Source organism: Austrofundulus limnaeus, unplaced genomic scaffold (assembly GCF_001266775.1).
Source record: "Austrofundulus limnaeus strain Quisiro unplaced genomic scaffold, Austrofundulus_limnaeus-1.0 Scaffold235, whole genome shotgun sequence".
Classification (NCBI taxonomy): domain Eukaryota; kingdom Metazoa; phylum Chordata; class Actinopteri; order Cyprinodontiformes; family Rivulidae; genus Austrofundulus; species Austrofundulus limnaeus.
Window position 1 is genome coordinate 795,443 of NW_013952637.1, and position 3,904 is coordinate 799,346.

Consider the following 3,904-nt stretch of genomic DNA (forward strand, 5'->3'; position numbering starts at 1 on the left):
GTGTGTGTGTGTGTGTGTGTGTGTGTGTGTGTGTGTGTGTGTGTGTGTGTGTGTGTGAACACCATCTGCTGTCCAAGTGTCAGTACTTTAATAGGGGTCAAGATGCACAGCTCATAAAGAAGTGTTGTTAATGGACCTGACACTTCTTGCACTGGTTGGATTAGAGAATCAGGGAAATTACACAAATTAAATTCATCAGCTGAACCCCAACAAAGGCTGTTTTCAGTTTTGCACATTTAACTCTCAAAGTTAGCAGCTAAAACCAGTACCTTGCTGGACCGGAGCTACTGAAGACTAGTTTGCGGAAGGCATCAAAGTTTCAGAGACACATAGTCCCGTCATTTGTGTTTGAACGTTACGTAAAATTTGTACAACAAATTTTTTGTCAAAATGTTTGAGGATGTTGTCTCAAAGACATCTCAGTTTTGTTGCAGGCGTCCTGCACCTGTTTCTTACTGCATCGTTAACATTCTTCAACCAGTATACCCACTGTCCCTCCACTGGATGTGTCCAATCCAATACACCCACTGTCCCTCCACTGGATGTGTCCAATCCAATATATCCACTGTCCCTCCACTGGATGTGTCCAATCCAATATATCCACTGTCCCTCCACTGGATGTGTCCAATCCAATACACCCACTGTCCCTCCACTGGATATGTCCAAACCAAAATATCCACTGTCCCTCCACTAGATGTGTCCAAACCAATACACCCATTAATGTCCAAAACAATGTACCCATTGTCTCTCCTCTGGACACATCCAAACCAATACATTCACTGTCCCTCCTTTGGACATGTCCAAACCATCTAAGTCTGGTCTCTCTAACTTTATTTCCACGTCCTTCATCCTGTGCTGTAATGATCTTATTCCTAATCTCTGTGTTGGGCACAGCTAACTGCTAAACCATCGAACATGTAAAATAATTAGCCGAAGCTAATGCTAACAGCTAATCGCTAACTGCTTAAACAATTGTCACCAAGACTATGTCACACATCTTCATCTTCTTGGAGCTGAAGACTGGTGGGACTGACACAAATCTGTTGATGTTAGCTTGTTCGTTAGCTGTTAGCTAGCCTGCTAAAYGAAAAATTTGTTCTGCTATTAGTCGTTGATTAGCGGAATTGTCCCCCCAACTGGCTAATCTTATCAAGTGACATTCTCCCAAGGAGAACTTCAACATCTTCAGCTCTGACACTTGCAGTTTGAGGCGAGTTTGATGTAGGCATCAAAATAATGAGCACAACCAAGAATACAGTTTTGCAAATCGTGCACAGAAAAGTCTGTTTTATTAAAATTGAGACGTCTCGACCAAATAAATATGATTTTTTTTTAATCTGTCATGTTAACACACCCCTCTTGTACCGTCGTCCTACACGTTTCAGACTTTTGACTTGAGGGTCCAGATGTCTCTGACGACTCAGCGACTGTTTTCTGAAGATTTGTTTAGAACAGGCTATAAACCCCTGCGACTCAGCGAGAGACTGGCTTTATTGGCTGATGATGTTTCATGATTTCACTGAACAACAGTTTAAGTGGTTTATGTCTAATGCAGCTCTGAACAGACCAGTCTTTCACATTGGCTCAGGTGGCGTGTACATCATGCACATCATGAAATGATCGTCCAGTTAATGAAACGAAACRACATCAGGCTCTTTGTCCTGAGAGATATCCCATTACACACTCCACAAAGCTGCAATAATATCTCCTGACCTGCTGCGCTGGTTTTGAAACAGGTGATAATAAAGCTTTATATTTAAATAAACTCTTTGAGTGGCTCATTTAACATGATACATTGATATTATTGTACGTCACATGATTACACTCAGACCGTGTGGACTGAGGGTCTAACTCCTGTTGGAAGTGGAATATCTTTCCAAAAATCATTAAAATAGTTGTTTCTTGTGGAGCAAACCACCTATTGCTCTTCTTGAAGCCACAACATCCTTCGGCTTTGGAAATCCAGAACTGAATCTGATTCTAGCCTGAGCCAGACTACACACCAAACATCACTGAACAGGTTGTATAAAAATATTGAACTTTTAATTTCAGGCTTCATTTCACCTAAACTCTAAACTCATTTGTCTTTCATTCTTACAGATGACTCCATAAAAATCATTAAAGCTGCGTGTTTACACCCAGCATCATCTTCTTCTCATCGATTGTCCCGGCGCCTGCGTCTCATGGTAGATATGGCTCACATATGGAAACGTTATCCTTGCTGTGAAGCACTACTGATGTCACATCATGACATTAAAGTATTACATTTATTCAGAATGAGAGTAATTATATACAGTAGTCGTCAGTACAACAAACTGAGCCTGACCTCCTGTTCCCAAACCCAACTTTAGAAACTACAAGTTTAGAGAGATCTGCCTCAACAGTGCTTAGAAACCATCAAATCCAAACTGGTCTAACTGAACCAGCTTCAGACACAGAAGCCATGTAATAAAGACAATACAAAAATGATAAATCTTCACTGTAGTCAGTAGTAGTTCACTGTCAATCAAAGTTTTACAATTATTGATAAACTACATTTCTTTTAAATTTTCTAAGTGGAAAAACTTGAAAAAAGTGGGTGTGCCTATGCAATGCCACGCCTCTTATAGCCATGTCCTGTTTGTCTGGTTGTTAATATATGTTATAATATATGTCACTAGTTGTTAATATATCCTTTATTCATATTTAATTATGTACAAAAATATAATCTTTATGACAGACCTTTAAAAAAGTGGGTGTGTCTGTACTATGCCATGCCTCTTATAGCCACGCCCCCATCTATTTGTCTAGTTGTTAATATATGTTATAATATATGTCGCTAGTTTTTAATATATCCTTTATTCATTTTTAAAAATGTACAAAAGAAAAAAATTTCATCTTTAAAGCAGGCCTTTAAAAAAGTGGGTGTGTCTATACTATGCCACACCACTTTTAGCCACACCCTATCTATTGTCTAGTTGTTAATATACATTATAATATATGTCACTAGTTGTTAATATATTGTTTATTCATTGTTAAATATGTACAAAAAAATGTAATCTTTATAGCAGACTTTTAAAAACGTGGGTGTGTCAATGCCATGCCACGCCTCTTATTATCACGCCCCCCATCAATTTGTCTTGTTAATTTGTTGTTATTACATACGTCACTCGTTGTTAATATGTCCTTTATTTTTAATTAGGTACAAAAGAGAAAAAAATGTAAGCTGTTTGACTGGGCAGGCCTTTAAAAAAGGTGTGTAAACCAATGCTTTGCCACGCCTCTTATAGCCACGCCCCCATCTCTTTGCTTAGTTTATACATGTTGTTTTATTTCATTAATTGTTAATATTGTTGTTACTTTTTAAAATTTGATACTAAAAAATAAATGTAAGCTGTTTAACGGGGCAAGCTTTTTAAAGTGGGCAGATACTGTATTTGATATGCCCCGCCTCTCACAGCCACGCCCCTATCCCTCTGTCTAGTTAATACAGTATATGTCGTTATAATATGTTTTTTTAATTGTTAACGTAGTCGATACCTTTTTGAATTAGGTGCTAAGAAATAAATGTAAGCTGTTTAACGGGGAAGGCTTTTTAAAACAAGTGGGCGGATCTATAACATGCCACGCCTCTTATAGCCACGCCCCATTTACTGTATTTAGTTAAAGTGTATCTTACCCCACTGTGAAAAGATAACTCGGCCCAAGGCGAAATTTGAAAAATGCATCAAAGTGGGTGGGAAGGGGGGGGTTAGGGAGCGGAGGTGTGGCCAGGACGAGAGAACGTGACAGGCAGCTAGCATTAGCATAATTGATGCTACATGGAGAGTGACCACAGAATCGCAGAGTTACATCTCTGAACGTCTGAGGTGGAGGATTTTCACCCCACACCAGCCTCGGACAGAGGAAGAGGAGCGCTCCGCAA

General features: G+C 39.2%; 1 protein-coding gene across 1 annotated transcript in view; it reads left to right on the forward strand.

Moving 5' to 3' along the window:
• Positions 1–6: 6 nt before the first annotated feature.
• ret (ret proto-oncogene receptor tyrosine kinase) overlaps positions 7–3,904 on the forward strand; it is a gene marked incomplete in the record, with an annotated part of 38,275 nt that continues 34,377 nt past the window's right edge. The window contains 2 exon segments of the mRNA XM_014019910.1: positions 7–2,186; positions 3,182–3,234.